Source organism: Pyxicephalus adspersus, chromosome 1 (assembly GCF_032062135.1).
Source record: "Pyxicephalus adspersus chromosome 1, UCB_Pads_2.0, whole genome shotgun sequence".
NCBI classification, from domain to species: Eukaryota; Metazoa; Chordata; class Amphibia; order Anura; family Pyxicephalidae; genus Pyxicephalus; species Pyxicephalus adspersus.
Genome location: NC_092858.1, coordinates 127,289,595 through 127,302,927, shown reverse-complemented (window position 1 = coordinate 127,302,927; position 13,333 = coordinate 127,289,595). Strand labels below are relative to the sequence as shown.

General features: G+C 35.7%; 1 protein-coding gene across 2 annotated transcripts in view; it reads right to left on the bottom strand.

The window, feature by feature from the left end:
* Positions 1–11,892, bottom strand: part of NDP (norrin cystine knot growth factor NDP) — a 50,663-nt gene extending 38,771 nt beyond the window's left edge. Inside the window, exons 1-2 of one of the 2 annotated variants that reach the window (XM_072399134.1) lie at positions 11,674–11,892; positions 10,905–11,015 (exon numbers count right to left, since the gene is read on the bottom strand). The gene's annotated coding sequence lies outside the window, so the exon portion shown is untranslated. Of the gene's footprint in view, positions 1–10,904; positions 11,265–11,673 lie in introns of those variants that run through there. The other variant, XM_072399126.1, reaches the window with a different exon arrangement.
* Between the last annotated feature and the right edge of the window lie 1,441 nt (positions 11,893–13,333).

Below are 13,333 nucleotides of genomic sequence, written 5' to 3'. Positions count from 1 at the left end.
TACTGTATACTTTTTATGTTTTTTCTTAATTTGCCATTGGCATAAGCAGCATAGTACTAGGCTGAAGGGCTTAAGCCCCATGACCGACTGCAAACATCTAAATTGGTGGCCACCTTGTTTCTTTAGAAATTATTCAGAAAAATTAAAAACTTTAAAAAAAAGTTTGGAGAATATTTTCTTTCTTAAAAGTGCCCTTGGACTGTGTATAACACTTGGTAGCACAGACAGTGCTTGGTAGCACAGACAGAAAGTATTTGTATTTGTAGACTGGCAACATGCAACAAAAGCTTTGACAAAGACCACAATCAGGCAGTTAAAATGTTGTCAGGAACTTTGAGCAACAGCGACATCACTAGTCTACTCTGTCATCCGTAGCCTTCAGCATAAGTCCTTCATTTTAGGCAAAAGATCTTTTAGATAAAATGCCGCTCTGGGCATATATGAAGTGGGGCCCCAAATGCATAGCATGTCAGCTTGCTGCACTGGTAATTTGGGCTCTGGACATTTAGCCCAGTTTATCCTACACTAAAATTGTCCATGTACACCCCCTTTCCACCAAAGACCTAAATAGGGTTCTCTGTAAAACTAATATACATTATGTTTGTTTCATCATTTATCAGAGGAAGGACATAATAGTGACCTCACATATTTATTTTACTGGGATTCTTTGCTTCCAACACTCCTCTTGCTGTTGGTCATTTTTCCACCAATCAATAGATCTACAGGCAGCCGCGGGACATATTAGATATGAAGTGAAACATGGCCTCCTTCACATACTTATAGTATAGATTTTGGATTTTGTCTCTGCTTGCCTTGTGCTGGGCATGGCTAATACAGATGAGATCATGTTCACTCACAAATTAATATGTAACAATAAATCTGAATTCTCGTTAATAAAATTTTGTTTCACATCTTCTCTCTAAAATAATTACTGTTTTTGTTTTATTCAGTTGCATTTTCCAATGACCATTATTATGAATTCAGAGGAACTGCTAATTTAGTTACACTTGTAAAACATTTGTATGATAACTGTAATTATGAATTTGTTTCCTGAATTTCCAGTATTGTCTCTGATTTAAAACTGTATTTTTTTAGTTAAAAGTTAAAAAATGTCAGTATAATAGAATATGCTCTTCTCCTCTCGTCCCTGTCCTGGATTTCATCTCTCATCAGCAAAACTATTACACTTAAACATACAGAAATATATTATAATATAACCTTCAGAATCCCACATTGTTTCCAGGTTCATTTCTTCAATGACCAATCCATTTATCATGACAGTAATTAGCATTGTGATGCACAGTATGAGTTGATGGAAAGTTGGCAACTAAAACTGAATGTGCAGCTGGTTGTAAGACTAAAACACTCAGAGAAGTTGCAGGACTAATGTACCCTTTTGTGTTACTACATGAAACATCACAAAATCAAAGGCAGATTACTCACTAAATAGTATAAATGTATAGAACTAAAAAATATAGAATGAAAATTATTAAGTTAAATTTGAATGTGGCATGGCTGTTATGTATTTCAGAAACCAAGGACAGATTTCCCCCAAGGCCACCTAGATTGGGGTCTAGGGGCTTAGAGCAACACAGCCACTAGATGCAAGATTTGAGGGGGTAAAGTTGAGACTACAAATAACATGACCTCACCAAAATCAGACAAAAAAAGACTGAAAAACATTGCTTGGTCACATGAGTCTCCAGTTTTGCTGTGACGTGGATAGAGGGGTCTAAATTTGGAATCAACCTCACAAAAGCATGAATTCATTCAGTTTTTTGTTAACTGTTCAGGCCAGTGGAGGTGGCGAAATGGTGTAAAGGAAATTTTCCTAGCACACATTGGGACCCTTAGTAACAACCAAGCATCATTTAAATGCCATGGGCCCAGCTTAGTATTGTTGCTGAACTTGTCTATCCCGTTATTGCCACGGTGTACCTATCTTCTAACAGGAAAACGTACTAAGCGACAATGTGTTCACTCTACTCAAATAGCTTTCATAGTTCCCAGATCTAGATCCAATACACCACTATTACATATATAAGGACAAAATGAGGAATATTTCCAGTGCTTTGTTGAATCTTTGCCACATAGAACTATGGCAGTTTGGCAGGCAAAAGGTCCAACCTGGTACAGGCAAGGTGTCTGGTGCTTGTGTATACCTATTTAATTCAGCACAGCAGGAGCCAGGATTCTCAAGTTTATTTATTAGCATAGGGTGAAACTATGATATGGGATTTCCACCTTGCTCCAACATAACTGCTTTAAAACAAGGGTGTCAAACTCAAAACACACAGTGGGCCAACATGAAAAATTTGGACAAAGTTGCGAGTCAAACTTATTATTTATTAAACAAATATCTACAATTGAGGAAGGTTGCTATTAAATGTCAACAGAGGAGGGGGCGCTTGTGGGTCCAGATTGAGCGTTAGCAGAACATTCTGGGATTTGTAGTATTAGCAGTGCATGTACTGTCTACCGGCGGGCCAGCTCTAGTAAGCATTTGGTACTTTCTTGCGGGTCAAATATAAATACAAAGCAGGCCAAATTTGGCCCAGGGGCCTGAGTTTGACACCTCTGCATTAAAAGATTAGTACAATATTTTCTTTTTAGAAAGGAATTGCAGTACTTCCTTATTTGAAAAGGGATAGTAAAGATATGACAAAACAAATGTATAAAAAATCGAGGTTGTCCTATTATTAAGAAATGTCCTATTAAGGGGTTCCTCAATGGTTTTCTCATGTTGTTAACATTATTATTACACAGTATTTATAAAGCTCCATCATAATATGCAGCAGTAGTCCATAGTCATGTCACTAGTTGCCAAAGAGGCTAACAATCTAATGTGTCTACCTCAATCATATGTCATTACAGACTAAGGACCATTTCAGGGGGTAGCTAAATAACGTAATTGCATGGTTTTTGGAATGTGGGAGGAAACTGCAGTACCCAGAAAAAACCCACGCAAACACAGGGAGAACCTGCAAAGTCCATGCAGATAGTGTCAATGTTCAAATCTCCTGCATAAAAGCAATGTGATTGTTGATATTTAAAAATTCTTCACAGTCTCCACACAATCTGGCAAGCCTCAAAGGCATACTCCAGTTGAACTGAAAAACCCTTTCTAGATATTTAACTGGCTTGGCTGGTAAAACCTTTGTCTGACCCATTATATATATATATATTTTATCATACCACTCAGGGGCTGGTATTTATAAGGCTCATGCATGTCACGCTTATGTTACCCTCAACTCCCGTTACCTTTGCTCCCTGGTCTTGCAACTTGAAACTAACCACCTTTCAGTCAACAGTGTGCATATTATGTGGCCTATTTTCATTTTTATAATCTTATATTCCTGGTGTCACACATTTCTGACACCCCTGCACTACACTTTCCTGGTATTCTTGGGGTTTGAGAACAACCTAACTTAAGTCCCACCCCTTGGAAATACACCACGCCCACAAGGAGCTTGAAGTTTCCAACTGCAGATCCTTGCCTGCTCCTGTGGAAAGTACCCACAACTTTCAACATGCCCCTTGTTGAATTAAAGCTAGAACTAATTCTAACACTTTAATCATCTTTAGTTTTCACACTAAAATTAGGGTTCTTTAAGGGTCTTTAACCCCACTTCAGTCAAATGTTTCCAGTAGATATCTCCTAAATCTATAGTATACTGGAATCATGTAACCCTTTGTTATATTGTTGCATTTACGTGTAAATGCAGAGATCAATATTAAGATTAAAGAACATATTTAATGTACAGCGCTGAGTAATATGTTGGCGCTATATAATACCTGTTTATTATTATTATTATTAATAATAATAATAATATTATTAGGTATGTATATTAGTAGAGGTCAGAACAACAGCAAAGGTTCTAGAAATGAGGGAAGCAGACAAAGTCACTTCCAAAGCACTGGATGATTTGTGAGTAACGCTTGTCTGTGCATGGGTTGCCAGCTGAATTAGAAGCTGCTATTTTCATCAATTACATCAGATACTTGGCTATTTTTTCTTATTCATGCTGATACCGTAATTTTTAGAAATAAGGAAAACATAGTTTCAGGAATCAACAAGGTTCCAGAATTAAACAATCAATGATGTAAGAATATTGTCATATTTACTATCAATAATCTATAACAGACGTTAATTAACTTTCTTTCAGTGTCAGACCATAAGAATTGCAGCTGTATAAGCCCCCCTTTGTTTTTTTTCACAATGACATGGAAATTATTTAGACTTGTATTGAAACTTAACTTCTGGTGAGTGTAAAACAATTCACTCTGGTCAGGTAAATGCATTGCTGTTTTTTTTACTTCTCTGTTTTTTTCTCTAGACACTACTTCAAACCATTGCCATAACTTGTTTAAACATGCTGCTATGTAAGAGGGCATTCTTTGTATAATCACTCAGTTTAAAAAGAAAAACCTGCATTGCAGCGTCCTTTGTTCAGTACATCAAGATGTGAAAATGTCACTGCAGTAAAGAATTAAATAATATTATCGGAATGGAGATTTCAGAGGTGTTCTGTACAGTAAGCTTTTTGGTTTTAGATTGAAATGAAATAATACTTTTTTATTGTAATTATTATTTTTACACACAGTATTAACCACCTGGGCGTTACACTGAGGTCTAGATTTCTGTTCCAAAAGCGGTACACTGTTTTTCATGAATTTTTTTTTTTTTAAATTGTAGACCTGTAACTTACAGAAATATGTCCGAGCAGGGTTCTAGTAGATATCATGAATATAAAAAATGTTTGAAACACAATCATGTAAAAAAAAAAAAAAAATACTTTTAATGGACTTTTAATTTACTTTTACTGGAAATGCAATAATTCGGTATACTGTATAGTAATATATTTTTCTAAAACACCTCCCTAGTGTCCGTCACATACCTATAGACAAAACCACATAAATATATTTCCAAATATTTTGTATTGGATTGGATACAGGACTTTGTATTCAATCCAATACAAAATGAGAACAAAATTCAAACTCTCATTTTGTATTGGATTGAATACAAACTCCTGTATCCAATCCAACACAAAATGAGAGTTTGAATTTACCAATTACATACTTTGTATTTATTTTGATGTATTTTGTATTGGATTGGATACAAAATGTGTTTGAATGAGTTTCAATTTGAATTTCCCGCACGCCGACGTCATCGTACGCGCCGACGTACACGCTACAGAGGGAGAAGCCGGCCGGCTTCTTCTTCTCCGCCGGCCGGCTTCTTCTTCCCGGAGAGGGCACCCGACGCTGGAGGACGACACTGGAGATCGACGCTGGAGGACGACGCTGGAACATGACGCTAGATGATCGCAGCGGGACCGGGTAAGTGATCGATAAACCCGCACTTTTCTCACTGTATTTTCATACAGTGAGAAAAGTTCGGGGTTATCGATAATTGTAATTATTTTAATCCCGAACCAAGGTCGGGGTTATCGCTTGGGTGGTTAATATAGCACTAACATATTACACAGCGCTTTACAAAGTTCATATTCATGTCACTAGCTGTCCCTCAAAGGAGCTCACAATCTACCATAGTCATATGTCATTAATGTAGTCTAATGTCAGTTGTGGGGGGAAGCCAATTAACCTAACTGCATGTTTTTGGAATGCGGGAGAGAGTACCTGAAGGAAACCCACGCAAACACGGGGAGAACCTGCTGAAGTCCATGTAGATAGTATCCTGGCCGAGATTCTAATCTGTGACCTAGGGCTGCAAAGGCCAGAGTGCTAACATTTGTCAACAAAAGTTAGGTTTTCCTTCAACTAAGGACACGAGTACCTGATGAAACAATACTATACCCAAAATCCCTTTTTTAAGTGTCGGGTGCCAGTTTTTAATTTCTTGCTGTTTTTTTTTTTTCATTGTAGCATTGTTCTATATTATTTGGCATGTAGTACATTATTTGCTTATCTGTACAGGCAAAATAGGAAGTGTGGTCAAAGAATAAGCTGATATGGTATTAATAAGAATTTACATAGATTGTCCTACTAATACAGAACTAAACTGTAAAAACAGGAAGATATACCGTAAATTTGGTTTTACACTCTTAGTAGGTTTTACACTCTTAGTCTTAGTAGGCTTAGTTAATATGGCCAAATGCATTTAGAGGCAAAGGAAATAAACAATGGAACCGTTTTTTTCTATGAGCAGACTTTATTAGGAAAGAAAAGTGTACAAAAGGCAAATACACTGATAAATCAGTCATAATACACCTGAGCTATTGCCTACTGTTCAGTGACAATTTGGCATCCAGAGGAGTGCTTTCTGCTCTGTGTGCCAAGCGGTTATCCTAATGTTGGAGTTAAGGCAGCCTTTGCTCATCCAATCACTCATCTACAAAACTATTTTATATAAACCCAACTAAACTCAAAATTATTAATTCAGTCCTGGGCACCAGTGGGTTGAATCACTTATTGGCTTCTATTCCAATATCATGATTTTATATTGTAGTTCAGAATTAGCACACCCCCATGTGAGACCATAAATCACTCTTGCAGCTGTGCTCCCCTATTTGTTTATTCTGCATTCTGGAGAATTCATTCGGGGAGCATGACGCCATCTCCTGGCTTTGCAGTGAGCACACTGATTGGGTGGAGCTGTGAATTCTCTTGCCCAGCTCACTGTGGGAGACTCCTTGAAATACAGGAAGCATACACGTAATTCTAATTTCCAACCAATATACAAAATTGAAATATCACTTCTGGGTTGAGTTGCTAAGCTGCCCAGATCTTGACTGAATGTGAGCTTTGATATTCTTCATTTGCATATATTAATGAAAATGGTTTAAATGTGTAGGGGGAACAATACTAATTTGTATGGGTTTCAGTTTAGGTGTACCTGAACTCTGAGTTACTTTTTTAAATAAAATGTATTGGTATGCTCTCAGTTGAAACTACCTATTATTACTTGGTCTTTGTAGAGTCCCAATCCTGGGATATCTCCACGTCCTCCTTGAATACTTGATGCCAGTCTGCAGGCAGGAGGAAGGAATATCTGAACAATGGAACTTCAAAGAAACCAATTAAATTTATATAGATGATCATGTTTTAGCTAAGAATATATAAAAGCATTTACTTTGTTTCTGCACAATCTGTACCATGGCATTAAGTCTAAAAGCTGGAGGCTGCAATATCCTGAGAATGGGACTTCAGAAACAATTGAACGAAAAAGTTTCAACTCCAAGATGGAGTAATGTATAGAGATAGTGGGACTTTGTTTTTTTGAATTTTGGGATGTGGTACATAATATGCTGTTTTTTGTAATTAGGGGTGATTTAAAATTAGAAATGGACTTCAGAAACAAGAAAACCTAAATCTAATTATGCTTCAGAGGAGAAAAGCCACATATATTTTATTTATTTAAATTATCACTTTTATTTTAATTACAGTAAACAAAACTTTTAGTTTTGAAAAGAGTATGAAATAGGTAAAACCAGTGTTAGATGTAACAGCTATCTCACCAAAATAAGGTTCCTGTGTCCTACCAGTATTACCAGTGCGTAGTCATGATTATAGGTATCTGTTCACCTTCTTACATAGCTCCCTAGCTTGCTTTCTTTACAACCCTCTATACTTTTAACTTACATAGTGAGGCTGATTTATTAAAGGATTGGAAAGTCTTCATGCAACAAAATGATTGATTCACTTTGATTATATAGTTATGTAAAAAGCCAGTTCCTGTTCATATATTCCATCTGCACATGAATGGCAAGTCAAACTAAACACAGCTATAAATTATTGAGTGACTTAATTTAATAAATAATAAATCAATATCTATATTTTAGTTCTTTATACTAAATAATCCTTTTCTCTATTTATCTATCAATACCCTAAACAAACCCACTTGAAATAAAAATACATTTTAGTAAAAATTTAAAATGAAACCTTTAGCAAGATGAAGGGCATAAGATCTATACACTAGTTAAACTGTCCACCCTGCTCTTGTGCCTGGTAATCCAGTGATCCTGGAAGGTGGCTACGGGGCATGTTAGAGCACCCTAAGTATTGACTATCACATACAGAAAGTCTGTTATAAAAAAAAAAATAGTTTCCCACAGCTAGCTACCTATTAGGGTCAAACCTGCCTTGGCTACCCGATGTGACTGCTGATATAGGAAGCAGAAAGAGATAAAGTTTTGAGGTTTTTATTTATTTTTACTATGTGTATGGGGCAGCATATGTTCATTTTAATTACTGTTTTACTGCTACCGAATAATACTTTAGAAGCATTGTGCTGGTACAGATTTGCTTTTTTTTAAATTACAATTGCTCTCATTTGCTGAGTTTAGGGAACATTGATTTTAACTGTAATCATGTGGTCACTGGTGAAGCCTGAACACTTCTTTATCTCTATATATCAGAGGAGCCCATGCTTACTTATTGTGATTCTGAGGATTTTAGGACAGCTGCTTAGGTCATAGCTATTCCCTAGCCCTTTCCGAGCAGTTGTCTGTTGATTGTGACACGACTATGGATACTGTTCTTATTAGCACATTTTTTGGGGGTGTTCAATTAATATATAAACTAATTATAAATCTACACAGTTTTCTCATAACATAAAAACATAGCAAGTGTGCTTGCCTTGATATTATACAAGGAAATAATACAGACTAAGGGCAAAGTAGCTGTGGCTTCCTCTGGGACACTACCATTGAGAATGTCAAAATATATATCACACTTTCAGTGCTTTTTATTACTCTGCTTTATTACTGATTATCACTGTAGATGTTTCTGGACAGTGACAGCAAGCAGGAACAATGCTATCACATACAGATGTTTAAAAAATTAAAGAAGTCCTGCTCTCTAGCTCTATATTAGCTTCTTCATTTGCTTTTGTGGATTTTACCAGAATAAATAAAATAGCTATTTTAAATTAGGACAGTACATGCTATGATCACACAAATAAGAAAAGGCTTATACAATAATATAACATGGAAATACACCCTCATATAATAAATGTCACTAGAAAACATGTGCTACCTTTACCATATAAAGAATAAAACGTTGATAATAGAATAATAATTATAATAATTAATTAAAAATACTATGTGCACAAAAGTGTCAATCAATGGGTTGGTTTATCAAGAAACTTAGCAACATTTTAAAAAGATGTATGTTAGCTAAATTTAGTAAATTAAATTACATAGGTTGAACCCATATTCATTCATTACCAGATCCTTTGCTAAGGGAATTTAAAAAACACATGGTTGGATGATTTAAATGACCACAGCTTGATCGTATTTAGCGAGCTCAGAGAGCATTCACCTTGCAAAGTGAACAGTCTTCATTTCATTAGTAAATCAACCACTTTGAGTACAAGCATGTGGCTTAGTGACCTACGAATGATACCTCTATTTAGGTGGAACCTGACCTGTAAACTTCAATAAAGATTTCAAAGATCAGTAATAGACATTTAAATTGAAAGAAGCCATGTAAATAATTCCACAGCTAATACCTCCCCAAAGCTTGTAAGATAGGGAAAGAAAATAAACAATGCTGGGAGGCACACTAAGCAGGCAGCTAAAGTGGAAGTGATTGAAGTGTTGCCCATTAAGGCTGGTCCAATGTCGGGCATGTACAGACAGCCAGCTGTTGGAAGGGCTCATAACCTTCTGCTTTATTGTTCTGCTCAGAGGTGGGGCATGAGAGGGATTCCAAACATAGCACATGTTTATACAGAAATGTTAATATGTTCCACACACTCACATACATAAAAAGGAAATAACAGCTGATCAGAATCAGACCAGACAGCAATCACTGACAACACTCATTTGGAGAACTGTGGAAAATCCAGGGGAGCTGATCACCCACAGGGAGGCAGGAATAATCTAACTACAGCTGCCCTTTTATCTTCGGATCATCAGAATATAAGCATCCAATGGAAAGTCAAAAGTATTTAGCACCAACCCTGCCAGTGCCATAATGTTAATGCCTTTGTCTGGCTTTATGAATTCAGCATTATTATTTACAAAGCATTCTACCGAGATGTGACATTCAACAGACCCCACCGCTTTTACTGCGACAGACATATATTATTTTTATCTGCAGTATATGTTACATCATTTTGTAATCAATATTTTGTTTGACGTATTCGCTAAGTAGCTAGCACAAAAAAAAAATGGAAAACTTCTACCAGCATAACACACTTAAAATAGGAAAAGCACATTCACTAACCGGTGATATACAGTTAATTACATTTAGGGAGGTAGGTATGAGATAATATAAAAAATATTCATTTACATCACATTCATATAAATCAAACTATATAAAATATAAATATAACAAACCTATTATTAATTACCAGCTCTACAAATCTTACAAAACCAATTATAAAAACAATGGCAACATAAATGAAGGTGAAAGCATATTGTGGGTAAATCAGAGACCAAGAATAACTCATAAATGCTTGCCCCTGTCTCCTACTAATCAAAATTAAAGAAGAAATCCACTTCTAATCTGATTTAAGGGTTCTTTTATCTGTGATTGCATGATGTAAGCTTCTTAATTAAGATACACTTGTTTCACTAAAACTGTAAAGCCAAACAATCATCTTGTTTTCAAAAGGGCACTTTTAATTTTATTTAGTATCATTGGTTTTCAAGTGTAGCAGACAGAAAGATCTATAGTAATAAAGTATCCCTTTATCCCCTTGCTAGCAAAATTTTTCTGTAAACTAAAAAACTCCACTGTATGCTAAAATATTGCCTATTTATTATTATTATTATTATTATATATATATATATATATATATATATATATGTATATATATATATACACACACACATATATATATATAGTGTACATGATGATGTACATACATAATATTATAATATTATACATGATAGAAGATTTGATCTATGATATGATAAGACATGATATTTTCTTACCTTGTTCAGTGCTTCTTCCAATAGCTGTGAATGAATCCCATTCTTAATCCAAAAGTTTATAACAGAAAATTGTAGTCCAAAAGGAGTTAGAAATAATATTGTGTTAGTCCACTAGAAGAAGAAAAAAAGGAATAGTTTCAAAAATGTGATTTCTCATAGCACACTTGATGAATGTCAGAAAGTCTCTAGCATGAACCCTGCATCCTAGCCTGTTCTACACAAGCTACCCAGTTCACACTTTAAACATATGTCCTGCCTGAAAAACAAAATCCACCACTAAATATATTTCTCAGAGGTACTGCCAACACAAACACTGTATATTTCCTCCTAGCCTGCAGCCAATCAAAGACCCACCTTCAATCCCCTCTAATCCATAACCAGTGGAGTTCAATCCTTAACAAAGCTCCCTTAACATGAATATAAATATTATTGTTTAAATTAAAAGAAGTGCTGCACAGCATGACACACATAGCTTATAATAACTCTTGCCTATTGTTCCAGCCATCTCAGATATCCCAGGCAGATGATGAGCAGGAGATCAGTGAACATATGTAATAATAAAAGAGAAGGCTGAGAAATTAGCAAACCCCTGCACACACACACAGACACACACACACAAGCTGTTCTGAAATGGATTGAAACATCTAAAGAATACAAGAGGAGATCCTCAGAATGACAAAAACTTGCTTTGTGCAAGAAAATGCCATTGCAGGTTAGAAATGATATTATAATCAACAGATGCTGCAAGTGAATTAACTTCTCCACCTACCTCTTAATAATAATGTGCATTTCATGAGCTGTTATTGAAGTTTGAGAGTTGCCTTGTAGCACCCTCTTTCTGTCACTGTGGTCCTCTATTCTCTGTTTAATTACCCTCCTGACTTTTTTTCTACTATTCCCTTATCTATTCCTATCAATCCCCTCCCTGTCTTTCTCTCCCTTTCTAATCCTCTTTTTCCTAAGCCTTCCTTGCTTGTAACTTCTCCCTTGCTGGCACATCTGTATCTGTACTCCTTACTTCTAAACCTTCTTCCCTCCCAAACATAGAACTTGCTAGCACAGAAGATTAGAGAGCTGGGGTAAAGTGAATGTCAAATGGACAAGAGCCATTGCAGTCATATATCAATCAGAAGAGGAAAGCAGCAGCTCAGCAAATGGGAGTACCAATGAAACTTGAAGCTCCCCTTATCTGGGAAATCACTAAACAAAATTTGCTGAAATGACCGCAAACTGAATTCACATGTTTATAAGGATCCTAATGTAGATTGTTAAAAACTGGAAGGGAATGCATTTTTTAAATGCTTAAGTAAATCTGTTTTTATGTTTTCCAGTAAATCACATCCACATTTGCCTGTTAATTGTAATTATTTCAAAATCAAAATACCAGCAAGAAAAAAAACCCATAAGTTTATGGAAAATGTAAAAGAATGTAATAAATTGTTCTTATAGTACTTATTCTGAAAGTGTCATAGTTATATGGTATCAAAGTATTAAATTTTTATTCATAATTCACGCTGCAGATAAAGTCAGATGGTGGCTGATGTATATAATGAAAATTGCACTAGTATAGTATATGTGGTGAACATATTTTGTGTGTTCTTATCACAGATATGGTTGAATTAATAAAGTGATAGAGGCTATGCAGCTTGCAAAGGGAATGTTAATAGCGTTTTGCCTTTTTTGCATTAAAGCTGAACTCCATCCTTACCTTCAGTCTTGCACAGCTGCACAGAATCTCCTCCTATACTAAACCGCCTATACACACAATGTTCATTAGAAGCTGCAGTGAGTTATATAAAGCCCACCAATTTTCCTGGCTGATGAACATTCTGCAATATCTAACCAAGTGTTTCCCAACCAGGGTTCCTTCAGAGGTTGCTAGCCTTTCCTTGAGCAATTTGTGACACCACTGATTTCTTTAGCAATCTGTAAAAGTGACGTTATGATGTAATGATGTTATAGTAATTATAGTAGGGGTTCCCTAAAGATCTGAAAACTATTTCAAGGGTTCCCCTATGTGCAAAAGTTTGAGAAAGGATGGTCTAAGCTTTCTTTCTATAGCCTTACTACCCCCGTCCTGCCTCTTTCATTCGCTGGATTTCACTGGATCATTGAGTTTTAGCAGGGTGTTGTATTGTATTGGAAACCTAGGTACTGCAGTACTGCACCCTACCTGCCCCTCCAATCAGTCATAATCTTTCTTCATTGCATAGAGAAGCACAGAATGTTCAGTGATGATGGCTCTGGGTTTAAAATAAAGTAAATTGAAAGGTTTTATTTAACAATATAAATTGGCATGTTGATAAAGGGTAAAGGAGAAACCAAGGAAGGCAAATCATTACCAGAATAAAAAAAAAATATATATATATATATATATATATATACAATACATATATTTACTTGCAGCCCTATTTATTGTACAGAGCTGC